The sequence below is a fragment of the Vicugna pacos genome, unplaced genomic scaffold (genome assembly GCF_048564905.1).
Source record: "Vicugna pacos unplaced genomic scaffold, VicPac4 scaffold_19, whole genome shotgun sequence".
Classification (NCBI taxonomy): domain Eukaryota; kingdom Metazoa; phylum Chordata; class Mammalia; order Artiodactyla; family Camelidae; genus Vicugna; species Vicugna pacos.
The window spans coordinates 75,821,634-75,843,757 of record NW_027328740.1 but is presented as its reverse complement, the minus strand read 5'-3'; the positions used below and the strand labels follow the sequence as shown (position 1 = coordinate 75,843,757).

The 22,124-nt window shown below is 44.4% G+C and overlaps 2 long non-coding RNA genes across 2 annotated transcripts; one reads left to right on the top strand and one right to left on the bottom strand.

The window, feature by feature from the left end:
- Positions 1-2,872: 2,872 nt before the first annotated feature.
- Positions 2,873-15,754, bottom strand: LOC140693580 (uncharacterized). Its single transcript, XR_012069344.1, has 5 exons — positions 15,534-15,754; positions 6,101-6,248; positions 4,812-4,871; positions 3,896-4,090; positions 2,873-3,148 (listed from the first exon to the last, which is right to left on the bottom strand). It is a non-coding gene; the product is annotated as an uncharacterized lncRNA (long non-coding RNA).
- Positions 15,755-19,955: 4,201 nt separating this feature from the next.
- LOC140693585 (uncharacterized) lies at positions 19,956-21,410 on the top strand. The gene is made up of 3 exons (XR_012069349.1): positions 19,956-20,121; positions 20,528-20,635; positions 21,148-21,410. It is a non-coding gene; the product is annotated as an uncharacterized lncRNA (long non-coding RNA).
- The last annotated feature ends 714 nt before the right edge of the window (positions 21,411-22,124 follow it).

Below are 22,124 nucleotides of genomic sequence, written 5' to 3'. Positions count from 1 at the left end.
AGCCATGTCGGTAGTGACCCAATAAATCATGGCTTTGTAATAAAGCCTGCAGTAAAAACTTGGGGCAACGAAGCTCAGAGCTCCTGTGAGCTTCCTGGTTGGTAACACTCTTGGAGGACTGTCACACTCAGATGCCATGAGGACAACCCTGAGCCCTTCCCACTGGGGTGCTCTCCACAACAGCTCACCTGATGAGACCTAAGGGCTGCTGCTTGTCTGTGCTTCGAGGAGGAGCCCATTCCCTGTACAGAAGGCCCTGATCACTGGGGCAGCTGAGGTCCTCTGACGGAGGCTGAAGTGGCACTGGGAATCAGAAGCAAACAGGTGAGCGTCACTGTCACAAAATGTTCACATGTTCTGTTGATAAAATTTGGTGCTAACACTTCATGGTCATTTGTAAATAAGGGGCCCTCACTTGCCAGGAGGGATGGAGGTACCATATAATTTTTCATAATTCTCACCCAGGATTAATATTAACCCCTTGAGGGTCATTTGCAAACGTGGGTGGAAAGGAACGCTTGGATGTCACAGTCCTGGGACCACCGTGGGTACCTGGTGAGAGCCTTGCAGATGCTTAATGTTCTACAACCGGGCCAGTGTTCCACAGCAAAAATCTAGTCCACCCAAGTGCCCAAACTGCTGCAGTGGAGGGACACCTGATGGTCCAGCCCCCTCTTTGGACACCCGGAGGAACTTGGACCCTGACAGGTTAGGGGCAGGGTCAATTCTAAAACCCAGGCATTTTTGTCCCCACAATTCAGTAGTTATTCGGTGACAGCACATGGAATATAAACAACAAAGTAACTTGACATGATGTTATATATTTAGCTTACTCAAGAAACAAAGTTTAAATCCAGTCATTCTCCTTCCCACCTGACCTACTTTCCTTTGTCTTGTACTAGCACCAGATTATTACCCACCCAGCCTTAACAAGGGTCCTGACTCCACTTACCTCCCTCCCAAACACCACATGAGATGATTCCTCAGCCTGGATGTGGGACCAGCAATTACAAGAAGCTTTAGTGGAAAAGAACTGGTTATGCACAGATACCAACTAAACACTGTAGATTCCTGGTGTCCCACAATAGTAATCATGACAGCTGTTTGCAAGTGTCCCCAAAGTTCATTTAAGACTCTCACTGCTAATTTTGCTGGGACATAAATATGAAACATGTGGACTGCTGGGCTGGACTGCTAAGCTGGGTCTCTAATCCAGGAAGCTCAGTGTCTGCTCCCTGCACCCAGCTCCCTGTTCTGTTCATGCATATGCATCAAGAAGCTGTTTAGTGTCCATTTTAATATCTTAAACAGTGCATTTCAATATTGTCTTCATCCACAAATACGTGTACCACATAGTAGTAATGATCAATCTTAGTATTTGCTTTCTTTGGTCTTAGAGAGTCAGATAAATGGATAGCAAAGATAACAAAGTTATAGAGGGCTATAATATAGTATTTCCTTTATTTCAATGACAGGATTTATTTAAAGAGCTTAGATATAACATCCTTGCATTTATGGCATCATTAAGCGTCTGAAGCTGTTACATTATAAAAACTTCATTTCTAGCGAGATGTTATCAGTTAGAGAAGAGTTCCTAAATTTGAGGGGTTGCTGTCATCTCAGACAGAGTCCCTAAAAAATGTCAGCAATCTGCAGTATTGCCATCATGACAAGAACCCAGACAGATGAAATTTGGAAAGCCCTGTGGCTTTCTAGTGTACAGACATAAAATGGTATTTCAGAGGGAAAAGCCTGAATTACAGAAAGTGATAAATGAAATGGTCTAACATGCACTTCCCTTTCAAAGAACTAATATGTCTTTTGTCGATAATAACATCTGTCAGTAATTATGAAAAGAGCTGACAGATGCATAGTACTTAATATAAGCCAGGGCAGTTGTATCACTGACACAGATTCATTAATCCCCATAGCATCTCTACGAGGTGGGTACTACAATTATCCCCATTTTATTGGTGAGGAACTTGATAGACACAGAGGGTAAATGACATTTACAAGGTCGACAGCGAGAAACCAACACAGGTGTTCCAGCTTGAGTCTACGCTCTTGGCCACTTCTCTTTTTTTTTTTTTTTTTTGGTGGTGGGGAGATAATAAGGTAATTCTGGTGGGGGGTGGGGAGGTAATTAGGGTTATATGTCTATTTTAGAGGACGTGATGGGGGCTGAACCCAGGACCTTATGCTTGCTAAGCATGTGCCCCATCACTTGAGCTGTGCCCTCCCCTCTAGAGTCTATGCTCTTAGCTGCTAATCCTCACTGTCCCACATGGTAAATGTGGGGGAAGTACAGTTCATTCATTCACTCGTTAAACTCAGCCTTCCCGGTGCCTGAGATTCAGCAGTAAACAAGACAACATGTTTCCTGCCTTAAATGAGCTTGTCGCCTCCTGATATATTATCTTCATTTTACCCAGGAAGAAACAAGGTCAAGAAGATTAGCCTTTTCCTGTTAACACCGGAGGATACATGAGGTGCTTTATTTCAATTCTGCCATTTGACTTACACCATGGGGAGGGAAAGCTGCCTTGCAAATCCTGGAGCTCACAAACCTGTTAATCCTGAATTTTTTTTAACACTGTCCCTTACTTGATACTTGACCTGAGAAAGGATGAAGTAAACCTAAAAATGTTCTAAGAGAGCTTGTGGCTTATACAAGGTAACTAACCAGCCACTGTTTACTATCCTAACAGGAATCTGTAGGCATATTTCTTTTCTTTCTCTTTTTTCCTTTTTATGGGCAGCTTTTAAAAACCAAATCAAACCAACCAAACCAAATCACTGATAATTCAACAGCAGGTTCTAAATCACCCCCAAGACAGCAGCTAAACTCGGTTTAGACTTACAATGCGGTTTCTGGTGGTTGGATTGAAGAATGTATCTCTATCCTGAATATAAAAGTCTTTCATGGAGCTCTTCTCAAATAGGGCAATGAAAAACTCTTGTTCCGGTTGTTGATACTTTCATCCACTTGGAGGACTTTCATCAAACAGCGGAAGTTATCAAAGGCTGAGGACCGGGTTTTCAAATCATTGGGCTTCAGAGGCAATATTATGTGCAGTATCTCAGCGTATGTACAGAACACCTCCCACAGGGGGTGTACTTTTGCAAATACAAGCTTGTCATCCAAAACCTATATTGGGAGAATGAAAACACAAACCAGGAAAATATTTTCACATTTTTAGTATACAGATTTTTCCTACGTTGCTGGTAGTTAAAGCACTTGTGCAAACACACACATATGTCACACTGGTAAAAGTGAAGATATAATAAAAATAGATTTGCAATACATCATACATTTTTGCCTTAAAGATAATTTCTTTGTTGAAATTACTGAAAAGTTTTTTAAATTCCTTACAGTTCCTTTATAAAATAACCAATGTTTTAGATAAAGAAAAGCAAACTTGTTAATTTTTAGTCCAAATTAGTAACTAAAAATAGAAACACCAAAATATTCTTTGCAGTGGTATTGTAATGACAATTTTTTAAATTTCTGAAACCTAGAACTATTTACATATCTGTTCAATATATTGTTAAACAGCCATTAAAAGGGATTTAAAAGATTTATATTTATTGATATGGAATATATAATAAAAGGAGAAAACAAAAAAAATGTGAAATAATAATTTTCCTTTTTGGAAGGGAAAAATATCTTCATTTGAACAAAAAAAAGTTTAGAAGGATTTTATGATCCTTTATATATAATTAAGGTACAGATGGTTTTTAATTCCACTGTTCTTTCACTTTCAATTTTGGGGGTAACTTTTTATAATAAAAAAATCTTTAAAAAGGTTCTTGCATAAATACATTAATAGATATATTTATGACTATATTCTCTGGCTATTAAAAAAGATCTCCTAGCTGTGGATCTGAAACTTACATTCCATAATGCAGATTCTGACTGACTCGCCTCCCAGCCCACAGCAAAGGCACGGCTAGTGTGACATGTTTCAAATACCATTCCAAGGAACATGCAGGCTCCCAGCCAATGGCTGCAAGGGGACTGACACTGATCTGGTTGCTCCCAGCTGCAGACCATCACAGATGAGGTTAGATCCACAGGCTCATATTTTCTCTGTCAAAAGAAATCAGAAAGTGTTAGGCTTTTACTTACACCAGGGAACAAGAATTTGTTTTTTTATGCAAAAAAATAACAACAAACCAATTTGAACCTGATGAAAAGACATTTACTCAAAACAGCACAGTAGCAATGAAGGTGCTCTGGCAGACAGGGACTTGTTGGATTCCTGTGAGTGCTGGACTCCTCACATGGAATTTCCTTGGCACTCCAGAAGGCCTGTGGTTGTCCTCATGGGTTTGTGGCCATAAGTGGCGCACAAAAGTCTCTGGCTTTGCCACAGTTTCAAAGCCTTTTTGGCTTATGAAAGGTTTTGCCCTCAAATGGAGTTTTCTTGAGTCCAGTCACTGATGTCATTTACCAGAGTTACAGTCCAGATCTGATATTCTAGACTCTTAATATCTTGCAGACATTCAAATGGTTCAGGTTTGGATGTGTATTCACCTCTGCAGGCCTGGACCAAATCCGATAAAGACACCCGGACAAGTTCAGCAAAATACAAAGAAATTTTTCTCTCTGCAAGACTGAAATGTCTGTGAAGCTATAAAAACATCTGCACCTACAAAAATAGGGAACCAACTCATCAATAACATATCTATCCATAATGCATGGACATTCAAAATAAATACTGTATTTACTCCTATTAAATTCTATCTTGCTTTTGCCAAACTGTGTCCTAAACTGAAAGGAAAGTAGGTAAATGTAGAGAATTTTTTACCTTTTAAGAGAAAAAGGAACCCTCCTACTCGGTTGGTGGGAATGTAAATTGGTGCAGCCTCTATGAAGGACAGAAAAGAGGTTCCATAAAAAAATGAAAATAGACTTCCGTGTGATCCAGCAATCCCATTCATGGATATATGTTTGGAGAAAAATTTAATTCAAAAAGACACATGCACCCCAATGTTCACAGCAGCACAATTTAAAATAGCCAAGACACTGAAACAACCCAAATGTTCACTGACAGATGACTGGATAAAGAAGTTGTGGTATATTATATATATATATATATAGTATATATACATGTATGCATATATATACACACGCATATATACACATGAACACACACACAAATGGAATACTGTTCAGCCACTAAAAAATAAAATAATGACATTTGCAATAACATGGATGGACCTACAGGGTATTATGCTAAGTGAAATAAGTCAGAGAAAGAAAAACAAATATTCTATGTATTAACTTATATGTATATCTAAAAAATAAAACAAATTAATGACTATAATAAAACAGAAATAGACTCACAGGTACACAGAACAGACTGGTGGTTACCAATGGGGAGAAGGAGAAGAGGGGAGGCAGGAAGGGGTTAGGGGATTGAGAGGTAAAAAGTACTAAGTATAAAATGGATAGGTTACAGGGCTGTATCATACAGCACAGGGAAATATAGCCATTATTTTATGGTGACTTTAAATGGAATATAATCTATAAAAATGTTGAGCCTCTGTTTTGTACACCTGAAACTAATATGATGCAAATCAACTACTCAATTACAAAATTTTTAATCAAAGTTTTCTTTTCATATTATTTGCAATAAGTTAGAAGCCAGCACTGTCAACAGAAACATAGTGCAAGTCACAATTTTCCAGTAATCCCATTTAGAAAATAAAAAGGAACAAGTGAAATTAATTCCAGTAATAATTACATTTATCCCAAAATATCCAATATACTATCATTTCAAAAGTGTGATTGACACTTTTAAAACTTATTAATAATATTTTACATTATTTTTGTTGTACAAAGTCTTGAAAATCTATTATGTATTTTCCACTTATAGAACATCTCAATTCACAATAGCCACATGTGGCTGGTGGCTACCATACTACACAGACCAGATTACACCATTCACACTTCTGATAAATTAACTGCTCTTACTTATTTAAAAAACTTGCAGAAAAGGGTTTAGATATTCCCTCTATCAAACAAAGCAACCTTGACAGGTGGGGATTATTTTCATTATAAAGTGAAAAATAAAGGTAAGAGAGCCATGCTTACATGTATGTTAAGGTAACAATACCTTCTTAATTCATTCAGGACTTTACAATCTTTCTTCATATGCCAAGGATTCACTGTCACTGCGCAATGTTTTTCACTACTATCATCTTTGTGATTGAGAGGCTTCTGATGACCCTGCTTTGTGCTTCTGTACATAAAGTAACAAAACAGAGAAAAAGACCTTATTAAAGATAATTTAGGGGGGAGGGTATAGCTCAAGTGAAAGATCATGTTCTTAGCATGCACAAGGGCCTGGGTTCAATCTCCAGTAATTCTTCTAAAAATAAAATAAATAAATAAAAACCTAATTACCACCCCCAGCAAAAAATTAATTTATTACTTTAATTAAAAGTTTAAAAAAGATAATTTAGTGCAGGCTTATCAGGCTACAAGAGCTACAATGAATGCCCCCACCCATTAATTTAGAAGAAGTCTCACAGTATTTCTCAACATAAAGGCTAAAATATAATTGAGAACACTTCCTGATGGTCAGCATCATTTTAACAAAAATGTAGATAATTACGTCCCTGTTGTCAAATTTCTGTCAGAGTTGGGCATGGAACATTTAGTTAGTAAAAGTGATTTTGCAGCTCTCTTTGAAAGAAATGCTGAGAAATGATCTTTTCTGTTGGAAATTAGCCTGCTTTTAAATTCTTCAGTAGGCATAAGTGTTTACAAACCAGGCAGGAACTGGATTATATTTTACATATACTTTAGAAACTGATTTGAATTTTGCCCTCTACCTGCAAGGCTATTTCTTAGGTAATAACATAAGCCCATTTCTTAGGTAATAACATAAGCAGGCCACTATACTAAATTTTGTTTCCCTGTTTGCTTAATCCTCACAACAACTCTGTAAGCTGCTATTATTACCCCCATATAACAGATAAAGAGCTTGAGGCAGAAAATAATTTGGGTAACTTGGTAAATGGTGGAGCTGGGTAAGACTGCAGCCAGTCTGACACTCAGGTCCATTCTTCTCACCAATGTCTGATACTGCTACCTACATTCAGCAATGACCGCTAATTTCATATTTAAGTGTGTCATTTCTAAAAGTGCAAAGCTATATTAGTACTGCTGTGTAAATTATCCGTTTGAGATGTGATTGCCAAAAAAAAAAAAGAAATAAAATCAGGGTGCCACTGAGGGGGGGCAAACTGCATATGGACGGACACAAGGGGACTTTGTGAGGACAAAGTTGCACAAATCTAGAAATAGCTAAAATGGCTGACTTGTACAATTATAATGTGTGAATTTCATGGCCTGTAAATTACACCTTAATACAGATATTAAATTAAGAAACTGGGATACAAAATTAAGACTAAAACACATATATAAATCACACAAAGAACAACAGGCAAATATCATTATTTACTGCACCATTGTCCTTGATGCAGCTTCCTATCCTCACCCATTCCTGAAAGGATGATTCATTTTTAAAATAGTCTTTTAATTTATTCAGCAAATAATTTTTGATTGCCTACTATGTACCCAGGACTAGTCTAGGCAGTTGGAATAGATAAATAAACAATACAAAAGTCCTGTCCTCACGGAGCTTTGTTGGAGTCTAGCTGGGATGGGGGTGGAGATGACAATTCACACAACAGAGCAGCAGAGGAGGTGGCATGTTAGGAAAGAGGAACCATGGAAAAATCAAAAAAGGGCAAGGTAAAGAGAGTTTAGGGTATGGGATGAGGGTGATGTTGTATTAAATACCAGAGCAGGCCACACTGAGGACTGAGGTTAGAACTAAGACTTGGAGGTGAGAAGTCCCAGGTGGACGGAATAACCATCACCGAGCCCAGCGTGCACTTCGCATGTTCCAGAATGGGGGCACGGCTGGAGCTGCAGAGAAGGGTCAGTGCAGATCCTGTATGGCCTTGGAGGACGTTGTAAGGACTGTGGCTTTTACCCAGAGTGAAATGGGGAGGCACTGCAGAAGGACGACACAATCTAACTTAGGTTTTCGAGGCTCACTTGACTGCCAGGTGAGAATAGTCGAAACGGGTCAGAGATGAAAGGAGGGAAGCCTCTGAGAAGGGCTGTGCAGGAGGAGAGGACAGTGGCTCAGGGTAGGGAAGCAGCAGTGGAGGCAGGAACCATGGTGAGAAGTGGCTGGGTTCTGGATATGTTTTAAAGGCAGTGTTAAACCAGATCTATTGACAGAATTCATGTGGTATGTCAGTGAAAGTCAGAATAACTCCAAGTTTTTTGACCCAAGCAGCTGGATGGATTAAGTTTCCACTAACTGAATGGGGGAGGTTGCAGGAAGAACCAGTTTGGGGTGTAGGAGAACAAAGAGCTCAGTTTTTACACATGTTGCTTTTAAGATATCAGAGTTTCAAGTGAAGATGTCAAATCAGCAGAAGATTGTAAGAGTCCAGAGTTGGAGAGAAAAATTCTAGCAGGAGACAGAAATGTGGGAATCATGGGTCACACAGGTGGCACAGGAAGACATGAAACCCAGGTACTCAAACATTAAGATAACCTGGCATTAACCATAGAAGTTGTCCTTGAGGGCCTGCCTACTAGGTGTGGATATCAGTCCTATTTCCTGACCACTCGAGTTTTAAAAAGCAACTTACAAATTAATTCGTGCAAGACACTGCCTCCAGTGTGTGGGTCCAGAGCTGGAGTGGGAGAATTGGATGGTGCACACTACTCCCTACAGTAGAATGTGTGTGTGTGTGTGTGTGTGTACACATGTGTGTGTGCGCAGGGGGATGAGATACACCTGGCTTAAGAAAAAGAGCTAGTAAGTCTAGAAGCTGAAAGATGAAAGAACATCCAGATATGGTAGAGGGAACAGGGGAAACACTGTGTACTGTAAGACATATCCCCATAATGCCATTTCCCACCATCCTTTCATCAGGAACACAGTTGGAAAGGGGGGAATTATGTAGATACGTGTGATGTACACAAACTTTCTGAGTATGTAACACAGAATATCTACATATGTAGCAAGTTAGTGATATTTATATATGCTTCAAGTTTAAAAACAAGTTCACAACAGAGGGAAAATAAAATACTGAGGAGTGGTAGAAGTATCATAGAAGGCCTTTCAATGCTCAGAATGGAAGCAAAAGCAGCTTCACCCAACAAAGAACGTCAATAAGGGTCAAGAATGTTTATATTTGCTTAAGAAATTGAGAGTTACAACTTCCTGCTTTAAAGAATTAACATAAGACAGATACCACACTATAAGCAACGTCTATACTGGAGCTTTCTTAAAGCTATTTTAGTTCCTGCTTGTTCTGATGTACTCCAGACACTCTGCAAAGAAAACCTTCTATTCAAAGGCTTAAAGGAATAAAATAAGAAATAACACTGCATTCTTTTCAGTGGTCTCTGTACTGAAAGTCACTTGCAAATGCAGCACCCTGCCACACGTCTACATTTTTAACAATAAAGTCCTTTGCGCAATTTTTCAATTGCTATGTGACTTTGGGTCAGTCTCTCACTAAGAAGCAGAATGGAGTACCAGAAAATGACACATCAGGTCTAAAACTACAGATGTGGGAGATGAACCTACACCAGGAAACAGCTAAGTGGGAGGGTAAGGTTTACCTTTTAAGTTACCGTAAGTGCAGTTACACCTGCTCCCTGCTTCCCCTGTGAAGTGAAGAGCTAGTCTTTTCCAGAAAAGCTCTCATTCTGAGAACTGTCTTCTTTAAAATATTCGGAGATTCTCTTTTAAGGTTCTTGCACTTTTAAGCCTTTCCCCAACTCTACATCCTATAACAAGTGTAAAAATTATCCTATAGCCTATTGTTACAGAACATACTCTACAAAAGCTGAGGTTTCCCAGGGTTTGGATCCCAGAACTCTGCTACCAGATAATCCTAAAGCTTTCCTTCCATAACAGACTCTTCCGCCAATTCCCAGCTGTGGGCAAATTCGGCTTCTCAGATCAGGTAACTTTCTAACTCTGCCTACGAACACTCTGCTGCCAGTAAAGGAACTCTCAGACAGAAAGCACACAATGCCCCTAGTGAGGGTTGCCTCCTTCAATCAATCAAGATGCCATCACCAAGCAAATATTTAAACCTACTGCAAAACCTCTAAAGACATCTTACAAACAATATAGTTTGTATAGATGCATACTATTTGCTCTGGAATAGTGATTTCCAATGGAAGGAACAAAGGACCACATGACCCAAGCAATTTTTTAAAACTGCACATAACCATCCCTCTTCACGTGAGGATTCAGGCAAGACGGTCTTACAGGCCTAGGTGTAACAGAATGACAGCACCTCTAGGAGTAGGTTGAAAAGCAGCGAGGTAGACTTCTAGTGAGAGGGGGTGATGTAATAGGCCCCATCGCCCACTTACCTACCAGCACAGGACAGTCATCTCAGATCGAGAACAAACACTTTGGGAAACAGAGGTTGTTTATATTTTTATGGTATTCTGGTGGAAATAATGCCCTGAGTCATGTGAAGTTGTGGCTGCAAAATTGAACAGGGGACTGGACACTTTCACATTCAGGACAAAAATAGCCCCTGGATAGCCACCATATCTGCTCTCCCCTTTGCCTGTTCACCCCAAAAGCTGCAGGACTCTCCTGCTTGCAATGACACCCACCACTTCTCACAAATTCTTGCCAAGTTCACATCAGCAGCTGGTGGTGTCAAAGTCACCATTTGTACTGCTATGAAGTCCCTCCATTTCTTTATATCCCTTCTATTTTCTCTGTTGTCTTCCTAGCTACACTTGCATTCACAAGATAGTTACCGCACTAACATTGCCTCTGTAATCAGTCCAGGATATAGGAAGTAGAGATTCAACTGTAACCAGTCCCAGAATACTTGTCATGCCACACTAGTGTCCCAAAAAATACTCTGGCATCCCTCATCTCACTCAAAGGACCACTGCATTACTTAGAGGTTGTAAAATTAGAGGGCTTTCTCTACTGGGAAAAACTGTGGCTTGTGGTAGAGTTGTGATTTCAGTTTTTGCAACTACTTACAGGCAAAAAGACATGGCCCGCAAATTGTCTTCAAGCGTTTGGTATTTAAACTTTCATTAGATACAGAGCCGGTGGACTAACCGTAATCTATGAACATATGGTCATATTATCAAATAATGTTCATGTCTACCTTACAGACATGTAAGAACTTGGATTACACCTGCAAGCCTCTAGGACTTTAGAATTAGATGTGAAGCATCCTGTGAGATAAAAAACCTCCTATCCAGTCACAGAACACAATTATAGACAACATGACACTAATCTCACTGAATACATTAGTATAGTCCATGTATGGTTAAGTTACATCTCCAATTTCTCAGAGCTGGAAAGGAGATGTCTAGAAAAGCTGGAAAAGCCCAATTACCAAAACAGCTCAAAAGTTAATGCAGACTCCTGCACCTCCCAGAGCAGAGGGCGGAGGGGGCATTGCCCAACTCTCTGTCCTCCCCCAGGATGTGGCATGTGGGGAAGCAGGCAGGAATGGGTGGCTGGGACTCGGAGGTGGAGAGGTGATGAAAGCAAGAGTGGAACTGCTCTGGTCCTAGAAAAACAGAGCTGTAAAAAGCTCGGCTTCAGTTCAACCAACTCCCTCTCCCACTTTCCCTCCCACCTACGTGACAAACAGAGCACAGCCAGGCACTTTCTGCCCATGACGGTGACTACTAGTAGGAAAGGGACCAGGATAAAAGCATGCCCTATAAAAGATCAGTCTGATTTTAAGGCTATGTTATAAACAATGAACAGCACTGTCAGAGTGGGACACTTGTGTGGCGCTCAAGTAGGGAGGAGGAGGTTGAGGATCCATTTCCAGCACTTCCATGTCTTTTATCACTCCTATTTCTGACCTTTCCTTTGCCACTTTTTGAAGCACTGCCATCACTGGCAGGTAAAGGGGCAGCAATGTGACTTGGCCGTTTGGCTGATGGGGCTACATTTCCCAGCAGTGGAATGAAAAGGCACTGGAAGAGGATCAGCTGGAAGATGTGAACTGCGGTCCTGGCCTGTGCCAAACACTAACCAGGTGACCCTGGGTTAGGCTCTTAGTCTCTCTGGGCTTCCGGCTGTTTACTTATAAAAGAAGGTTTTGTCATTGCACAAATATATCCAATATGAAATGTAACATGAAAGTCAAACATAATGACATCTCACCTGCTTGCCTCAGGGAACTGTACAAGCACTGAACACTATGTGAATGTAAACACAGTCTTAAGAAAACTATTGAGGTAAAGCACTAAACTGAACATGGAGATAAAGTTTTATGGATTTTCTTGGCTTTCTTTTTTAATTGCAACACTGAATTAATAGTTATTAGCTATAATCCACACCACCACCACTGCGAATAAATAAAGAAGGTAAGCACTGCCTGGATGCCTGTTATTGCCCGATGCTAAGCAGGGTGAGGGGTATAAAGGAGGCTGAACAAGTGAGTCTTCTCCAGTTACCAGCTAAGTGAGGAGACACATTGGAAACCACCCAGGAATGGTACCAAGTCAGTACTCAAATCCAAGATTACAGACTACTGATCATAAACAGTACAGGAATACAAAGAGGAGCTAGAAGTATTTGGAATAACTAGGGAAGACTCTATGAAGGGGATGGGGCTCCAACTAGTTCTCAGGGCAATTCTAAGCTGTTTTAACTGAGGACTGGATAGGAAAAGGCTGGTGACTCCTGGTTTTTAATAAGGCACAGGTTACCCTAGGAGGCTAAGTTACATAATGATTGGAACAAATAAGGTAAGTCCAAAATGATGAAGGGTCGAGACTCCCTGGCTGAGATCTGGTTGTGTTAAGTCTTTGACTTGACTGTAGATGTGGGAGCACCAAAACTGTAGGTTGACTGAAAGGGGGGGAGAGAATATCCAAGAATTCAGCAGAAGGAAAAATTCATGTATCAGGGATGAAAGCTCTTCATCAGAGTTTCAGCAATCAGAATAGACACTTGAAACCAAAAACATACAGTTCAAGAAGCTGACAAAATGTGGAGGGTGGTGAGAGAAAGATAAATCAAAGACCACTCCAAGCCTTTGTGTATTCAAGACCGAAAGAATGATTATCCCACTGAATAAGTGGAGACGCTGCAAGAAAAAAGATTATGAAATCAGCTTTAGACATGTTGAATCTGACGTATGAGCTAAGAGTAGGTTTTCTCTAAGAAGCTCAAAATTCAAAACTGAAGCACAGATGTTGAGTACAGGCTTAAGATGCAGATGGACAAGACATGATAAATCTCCTAAAAAAACATAGGCAAAACATTATCTGACATAAATCTTAGCAACATTCTCCTAGGGTAATCTACCCAGGCAATGGAAATAAGAGAAAAAATAAACAAAAGGTACATAATTAAACTCATAAATTTCTTCACAGCAAAGACAACCATAAGTAAAACAAAAGGAAACAACAACCTACGAATGGGAGAAAATATTTGCAAATGATACGACTAACAGAGGCTTAATTTTCAGAATATATATAACAGCTCATACAACTTAATAACAAAAAAACAAACAACTCAATCTTAAAATAGGCAGAAGACCTAAACAAGCATTTCTCCAATGAAGACACAAATGGCCAATAGGCACATGAAAGAATGCTCGATATCACTAATAAACTGAGAAATTCAAATCAAAACTATAATTAAGTATCAGCTCCCATCATTCAGAATGGCCATCGCTCAAAAGTTCATGAATGATAAATGCTAGAGAGGCTGTAGAGTGAAGGGTACCCTCTTACACTGCTGGTGGGAATCTAGTTTGGTGTAGTCATTATGGAAAGCATGGAAATCCCTGAAAAAACTAAAAGTAGACTTACCCTATGACCCAGCAATCCCACATCTGGGTATATAACTGGAAAGAACTCCAATGTGAAAAGATACCTGCACACCAGTATTCACAGCACCACTGTATACAAGAGCCGAGACATGGAGGAAAGCTAAATGTAGCAACAGATGACTGGATAAAGAAGTTGTGGCATATTTATACACTGGAATACTACTCTACCATGAATAGGACAAAATAAAACCATTTGCAGCAACATGGATGGAGCTAGAGATCGTCATTCTAAGTGAAAGCAGCCAGAAACAGAAAAATACCAAATGATACCACTCATATGTGCAATGTAAAAAAAGAGAGAAAAAGACACTGTGAACTCATCTACAGAACAGAAACAGACTTGCAGACTTAGTAAACAATCAAGGTTACCAGGGAAAGGGGATAGGAAGGGATAAATTTGGGAGTTCGAGATTTACAAATGTCAGCCACTATATATAAAAAGAGATTTTAAATTAAGTTTCTTCTATATAGCACAGAAACCTATGTTCATTATCTAGCAATAACCTATAATGAAAAAGCTGATACAGCCACCAACTGAGGAAGCAGGAGAAGAAAGGAGAGTTAGTTATGCTGGGCTAGAGCCCACTTCTAAAATCCTTGTCAGCCACTGAGGCTGCCCCGAGTACACTGAGCTTTCCTCCCAGGGACAGGCTGACATGACATGCGTCCTGCAAACCTGGGGCAGCAGAGGCCGTCCCCAGGTCTGGCCCTAGGGGAGATGGGAGCAAGTCCACCTGCTCCCCTTGGGGCAGCACCCCTCCCTGCAGCCCCCGCCACCTGACTGCACCACGCCTGCATCTCAGGAAACCACTGACTTGAAAACAACTGATCCACGAACCTGGGGCAGTGGCAGGGAGATGGGCAGCGACCTGGCAAGCTGGTAGACTTGCCCCCATCTCCCCCATGGCCTGTCCAGGGCTCGGCCTCTGCTGCTCCAGGCACGGTCCGCAGGTCAGCCTGCTCTCGGGAGGAGGGCACGGTGTGGTTGAAGGCAGTGGCGGGTTATGGGGTCTGCCCATGGGAGCCCTTGGATTTGCTTCAAACTCCCCAGCGCATGGCCTGAGCTTGGCCTCTGCTGTCTCAGGTTCGTGGAACTCAGGTTACAGGTCAGCCTGCTCCTGGAAGGCGGGTGCTGTGCTGTCAGGGAAAGGCGGCAGCTGCGATGGCGGGATTGGGGCTGCCCTGTGAGAGCGCGGGGGTTGCAACAATTTCCCGCTGCTGCTGCAGCCATCCCAGCACACTCATCGCACCGAGCCCATCTCCCAGGAGCAGAATGACCTGTAACCTGAGTCCCACTAACCTGGGTCTTTAGAGGCCGCCCCCAAGGTCAGGCCGCAGGTAAGATGGGAGCAAATCCAGGGGCTCTCATGGGGCAGCCCCCATTCCATCCGAGGCCCCGCGACCGCACCGCACCCGCCTGCCAGGAGCAGGCCATCGTCTGAGGGCCAGTCGGAGATGCTCTGGAACCGTCCGGTGCCCTCCCAACTCCCGGGGCTGTACCTGCTCTCCTAAACCCGTGCATAAGCGGCGGCAAAAACACGGTGTTCAGGAACTACTAATACCGGGGTTACCACGAACCACAGCGGTGGCTGGGACCCGCCTCAGGGTCCTAACGGGACGCGCGGCCGGGACCTCACCTCCGCACCCCTCCCTGGGCGCCTCCTCAGCTGCACAGCCCAGGCGTCCCCCGCCGGCTCCCCGAGCAGCGCGCCCCCACCAGCGCCCTCTTAACTGTCCGGCAGCGGCAGCCGAGCCGCGGGCAAGCGGCGGCCCAGGCCCCAGGCCGTGTTCCTCTTCCAGGAGCTGGTCCAGGAGCAACCGGCTGCCGCCAGCTTCCACGCGTTCTGGGTGGGTTCCGGCGTCCGCGCGTCTGTCCGTCTGCGCGTGTGCGCCCCTCCTCCTCCCGCCCGCAGCGCAAACTGCTCGGGTGGGTCTCCTGCTTTACCGGCCCTGGCCGCTGGGGCCGGGAGGAGCCAGGTGGGGCCCCTCCTGCTTGTCCCGCCGGGTCTCCATCCCCAGAGCCTTCACCCAGCCACCGACTGGGTCCTGGCATTGAACTAGAACCACGACTGCCCTAGGCCAGGCCTCACCCACCCAGCCCCACTTTCCCTGCTCAACTTCCCCTCCCTGTTACTACCCTCCCACCACTGGCCAGGCCCAGTCTCCCACCAGACCTTGAAGACAGGGCTCCTTCTCCTCACACCATGGTCCCTGCCCTGACACTCCATCCTGCTAGGTCCTAACCTATGGCCCCTACACCCACAAGCTTACCCCTCATGCCTCAGCACAGGACACCCAACATCCTGAAATTATCCCCCTCACCTCTCAGCCAGGTCATTTCCACTCTGATCGGGCCCCACACCTCTCAACCTGTACCCCCACACCATGGGATCCCCTTAAATCTGAGTGCACCCCTACCCTGAGCTCACTCACTCACCCTTCACCCTGTGGTTGGGGTGGGGAAATCCGTGCTCCAGTAATGATGACTACTGCCACCAGTGGGGGATCGAGCCTAGTGTGCACCTTCAGAGTTAATGTCTGAGGCTACAGGGTGAGGCAGGCTGGGATGAAGGTGGTTCCAATTCCTGCCTTGGCACCCTGATCCCCGCAGCCTGTGCCTGAACTGACCTGATGGGTCAGGTTGATCCCAGACTGCCAGCCACTGGCCTTGGGCTTTCGGTGGTTGATGGTCCTGATGGTGATCTGGACTCCTAGGGCGGAGGCACTGGGCACGCGGACCTTTGGGGTGGGGGAGTTCAGAGTATGCACTTAATCCCAGGGTTAGACATCAGATGGTGGGCTGTGTGCATGGGGCTTTGTGCATGGCATGGACTCAGCACAGGTGGGTGCAGGGAACTTGTTCATTCACACCAGGCCAGAGGGAAGAGGGAAGGGAGCTTTTAAAGTGTCAAAGTGAGGAAGCCAAAGCTTTAGAGCAAAGTAGGAAGGTGCACTGGCCAGGCCACCATGGATCTTGCCGCAACACTTGTCCCTTGCATCAGGGGAGACTGGCAGTTGACTGGCCAATGAGACATCCCCTGCTGTGGTATAGTTTACAGGCAATTGAAGGGATTTTGAAAGGTAATTTTAATCCAATAATTTTCAGTTTCTCTGTGGTAGATTAGGTCCAAAATCATGGTGAGTCTGGCAGGGATCCTGCCTGAAATCCAGCCTGGGACAGTGGAGGACCCACCCAGGAATCATCCACTTAGCTCTCACCAAAAGTCACTGTAATAGAGAAGAACAAATCTGACTCCATATTGGATCTGTTCCTTTTCCTTTAACCCTCTGCCGTGTTATCTAGGCTTAGACTTGCAAGCTCTGCACTTTTTGTAAAACAGTGTTGCCTTTAGCCTGAAATAAACAGGAGAGCCTATTCTCAAAAGTCTGAGCTTTAAGGATATTAACACTTTGCACTCCTATAAAGATAACAAGTTGCAGAATAGAAAAAGTTTGTTTTGTTGCATGTTTTGCAGGAACACCATGATCTGACCCACGTGGACAGCTGCAAAGGATTCCAAGAACAAAGAATTCCTACACCAACAAGTTTGAAACAACCAACCACAGCCCCTCCCCTTTTTAGTAGAAAAGGAGCCTGAAGTTGACATGGGGAAGATGGTTCTCCAAGATATTAGTCCGCCATTATCTTGGTTTACAGCTGTTTACGTAGACCAGGTCATAGTGCCTCTGTAAATCCCCTAACAAAACAAAAGTAGTTTTCTATTCTACAACCTGTTGTCTTTATATAAGTGCAAAAGTGTTAATATCCTTAAAAAATCAAAGCCTTGAAAGTAGGCTCTTCTGTATATTTAAGGCTAAAGGCAACATTGTTTTACAAAAGGTGCAGAGCTAGTAAAACTAAGCCTAGAAAAGAGGGCAAAGGGTTAAAGCCAAAAGGACAGATCTTCTATGGAGTCAGATTTTTTCTTTTCTATTATACTATATTCTATTTTTGTTTTAAGTATATAAGAATAAAGTTTAGCCTTTTCCCATTTTAAATTGTGCAATTTTAAGGAGCATTAATTGCATTCACAGTGCTGTGAGACCAGCACCACTTGTTTCAGACTATTTCCTTCCTCAAAGTAAAAGCTTGTATACAAAGAGCACCCCACGTCTTACCTCCCCCAGCCCATGACAAGCCCTAATCCCCTTTCTCTCTCTATGTCTTTACCTATCCTGGAGGTTCCCTATCAATGAAATCGTATAAAAGGTGGCTTTTTTTTGGTTTGTCTGCCCACATATCTTAAGTAGGGACGGGTGAATTATTTTTTTTTTGTTTTCACGTGAATTAGCATTTTTGTATTTTGAGAGGAAAGTCCAGATGGATTAAAGATGAGACGTACCAAATGAAGCCCTTTTAGTAACTCTGTGTATAATCTCGGGGTAGGCACTGCTGTTCTAACTGTGAAACCAGAGCCAGAAGGGAGATGCTTAGCTCTTCTTGTGGCAAAATAAATCCAAACAAAAGCAGAAAACAAAGGCCAAGAAAGACAGCTGGAAAGACAAACCACAGCCTGGAAAAACCTTTCCTCATGACCCAAGATCGGAAAAAAGCTTCACATCCCTGTGGTCCAAAAAGCTCTTGAAGCCCAGTGTTCTGAAAAGAAACAAAACACACAGAGTCAGTTCCAACGAGAGGCAGTGCAGGTGGCCGGTTTGTACTGGAGATGCTTGACCTCTCAGGTGAGGACACAGGCAGACAGACAGACTGCAGAGACAGCATTGGCCACCATCACCCTGGCAGGTCTTTAGCCCAGTGACAACCAGCCCTGGTGACAACGTGAGCAGGCAGAGGCCCCAGGAGGTACCCTGGAAGGAAGAGCAAATGGACGCTCCTCTCCGGCAGAACAAGGTGTAGGATGCATCAAAGTGCCACAGGTGCATCCCTTCCCTAGCAGTGCTGAGCCTTAGAGAAGATCCCACCAAAGTGCTTGCACAATTTTCAAAGATAATGTTTCTTCAGTAACATGAATTCAAAATAATCAATATGTCGTCAAGGGATTTTCAGAAGTGACCTGCCCTGGACCCGTACAATACACACACATAAATACACACATATACACATAAATATATACACACATACATACAGGAAAAGAGACAGACAGACTGAAACACAGAGAAGCAGGGGGAGACAGAGAAACAGAGAGAGAGACAACTCAGAGAGGCACTGAGAGACAGAGACAGAGAGAAGGAACACTGGAGCTGGTAATGAGTGGAACTCACATACATTTTCACAAGTCAGTCTATGTGTCAGAACCTGGTCCCAAAGTCGATCCACCCTCCAGGGGAGGGTGTGGGGATCCCACAAGGGTGTGGGAACAGAAGGCAAAAAATAGGAAGCCATTGTGGGGCAGCCCACCACAGAGGCCGAGATGGGACACTGGGCCTGTATGTCAACATGACAGAATGACCTAGGAGGTTGTATGCCAGAGCGGACGATGTCAGAGTTGTATTTAATTTCAGTCTCACGACTGTGAGCGGGGATGCAAGCAGCAAGGAAAGTGACTTTCTCCAGACCCCAGGGCAGACCCCGGCCTGTGTGGGGTGTGCTTTGCACTCCGCCAGCCCTCTGTGGGTTCCTTCCTTTGCTGAGTCTGTGCACGATCTCCCTGTGATGCCAGCCCGTGGGGGTGACAGATGCAATAGGTGTTTCTAGGTCTAGAGACAGGATGGCTTCTCTAGGAAGCAGGGGCCAGAATGATCCTCACTGTGCTGATGGGGGATTGGGGAGACCCTGAGAGGCACGTGGTTTGTCCAGGATGATAACACTGCTGAGTAGGGGGAGCCAGGTCTGAACCCAGCTGTGTCTTCAGAGCTGCAGCACTGGTTGCATCCAGGACTCCCCAGGGCTATGGGGGGGCTGAGTTGGTGTCACTGTGTGTGGACATGGCATGGAGTGAGAAATGAGAGATTGGAAGCCCAGAAAGGCCCTTGAGGAGCTTTGTGTCAGGAGGAAGCTTGGAGAAGTGGACCCCAGGAAGTGACCTCACTTCCCTGGCAATAGAGCCCAACAGAATTTGGAACCGAAGTCACCAGGCACCCGCTCTGTAGAGAAGTCCCTACTCAGCTCACCTGGTTGGAGACAGAGGCATGTTCTGCTGCATCCCATTATCCTGAGGCCACAGGCCCCGGAAAGCCCTCAGCGAGGGTCTCTACCAACGCTGCCGGCACTGGGTCAGGTCTCACCCAAGGCGCCTCTGGCCTTTTGGCCAGAGAGACCCAAAGGTAACACAGGGAGGCCCAGGGCAGGCCCCCCCAGGCTGGGCCACCACTCAGATCCCATCCAGGTAGCCACACGGCCCCATCCTGCCTGGTGGAGGTGGAGCAGTCATGTTGGGGATGGGTATCTGCCTCAAGAAAGAGCAGGACAGAGGCCTGGGGGCCCGGTCACGTAGACAGCCCAGGACAAAGCTGGCTGGCTGGGATGTGGAGAGCCGGGGAAGGGTCCTGCCGCCCGAGGTGGAGCCCATGCTCTCTGGGTATGCATTTTCCCTCCCGGATGTCTGAGCTGAACAAGGTTCCGGTCTGATCTAGCAGCAGAGGGTAGAGTCTACAGAATCAGGAGTGTTCCTGGCCGGGAAGGACTCTGAGACTTCCATGCTGGGTCAGCTGCTGGTCACTATCATTGCAGAGCCAGATACCACATGTTGAAAAGAAGCTGATGAATAAGAACACCAACGCCCCCTCCCCAAGTGAAGGACTGGTGTGTCACTCTTCTGAGGGCCAGCGCAGACTCCTGGTGGGTCTGGATATGGAGGGGTCCCCACCACCATGGCCCACAAATCAGTGGGGCAGGCCTCTGACCCAGACATCACCCAGGGCTCTCCCAGGGACCTACCCGGGGCTGACGGGTAGCTCAGCACACCCTGGTCTGACCTGGAGCACCGTGCCCACCTCGCTGCAAGTCAGGTGGAGGACCAGGAGCCCCCGAAGCAGAGACCAAAGGTCAAAAAAGCAGGGCTGGTGTATGTGTGTAGGTGAGGGTGGGGCGAAGGCTGGGCCACACAGGGAGGTGTCCCTAGAGGCTACTGTTGGGACCAGAAAAGAGAATGGCCTCAGAACACCTGTCTGGAAAAATTCAGTCACAGAATACATCCTGTGGGCACTTTCTGGGTGGGAGCTGTCTGGAAAGCTCTGGGAAGATTTCTGTCCTTGTAGAGGCACATGGAAAGGGAGGCAGGTGCGTAAATTTTTCCTCTCTCACAGCATGAGATCTTCCACAAGACTTAAAACTCTCTCCACTTCCAATAGTTACAGAGGAGGCAGGGGCAGGGGAAGATGTCAGAGACCAAAAATGGGACGAACTGGATCCAGCAGGAGACCTCGAGCTCCCTCCTGCCGCTCCTGCAGCTCCTCCTGAACCTGCGTCTGCAGCTGGACTGCTGGGCAACGGAGAAACAGTTCAGGCATCACCACCACCTGGGGTAGAGCCCCCTCTGCACCCACCCACACCTTCTTCTCCAAAATGTTCTCCAAAATTCCACCGTCAGTCCCCCCACAAACTTGACGTCCCTTCCGCTGGAGATGTTTTTGTTTCATTTTCTTTAGTTTCCTTTGCTTGTTTCACATCATTTATGACATCATTTATTTTTCTTTTTAGAGTTTCATGTAATAAAATGTAGACTTTTCCCCTTTTAAATTGTGCAATTCAGGAGCATTAGGGTCATTCACAATGTTGTGCGACCATCACTACCATCTAGTTTCACACTATTTCTTTCCTCAAAGTGAAACCTTGGATCCAGAGCATGCACTCCCCTCCCTCCTCACCCAGCCCCTGACAAGCCCAAGTCCTCTTTCTCTTTGCGTGTCTTTACCTCTACTGGTTGTTCCCTGCCAATGAAATTTTAAAAAAGGATTTTTTCCTTCCTGCCCACATGTTTTCACCTGGGGCTGAGGATTTTTGTTTGTTTTCACTTGAAGCAGCATTTTTATTATTTTCAGGGGATATGCAGGGGGATTAAAGATGTGATGCACAAAATGAAGCCCTTTTGGTAACTCTGTGCATAATCTCAGGGTAGACACTGCTGTTCCCCCTGTGACACCACAGCCAGAAGACACAAGGGAGATGCTTAGCTCTTCCTGTGGCAAAAACAAAACCAAACGAATCAAAAAAATTAGTAAAAGCCCAGAAAAATTGCTTGAAAGGCAAACCACAACCTGGAAAATGCATTCCTCATAACCCAAGGTTGGAGAAATTTTTCCCATTCCTGTAGTCCAAAATCCTTTTG